Here is a 344-nt window from a genome sequence, read left to right as displayed (position 1 = left end):
GTGGAAAGTCAACTTGCCCGGGCTTCTGCTTCCGGAGGCTCGGAGCCTCGGAACAGCGGGCCCCCGACCCCTCGCGCGGGCCAGTCGCTACAGTAACATTTCGCCTCCTCACGTGCTCTCCGCGGCCAATCATTTGCTCCGTAAGGCACGCACCGCCGAGAACTTTCTCGCTTCTTCGCCTGGGGGNGGGCCGGGGGGGGAGAGCTCCAGGCCACAGGTGTGGGGGGTGCAGGGGAGGAAGGGCACCCGGTGCCCCAGACGCGGTGGGAGGGCTAACGGTTACTCTGGGGAGGGGCGGAGGGGGAAGGGCGCCCTGCTGAGGTGAGGGAGGATGGGGAGGCCTC

This window comes from Crocuta crocuta, unplaced genomic scaffold (genome assembly GCF_008692635.1).
Source record: "Crocuta crocuta isolate KB4526 unplaced genomic scaffold, BGI_CrCroc_1.0 scaffold978, whole genome shotgun sequence".
In the NCBI taxonomy this organism is placed as follows: Eukaryota; Metazoa; Chordata; class Mammalia; order Carnivora; family Hyaenidae; genus Crocuta; species Crocuta crocuta.
This window is presented reverse-complemented; position numbering follows the sequence as displayed.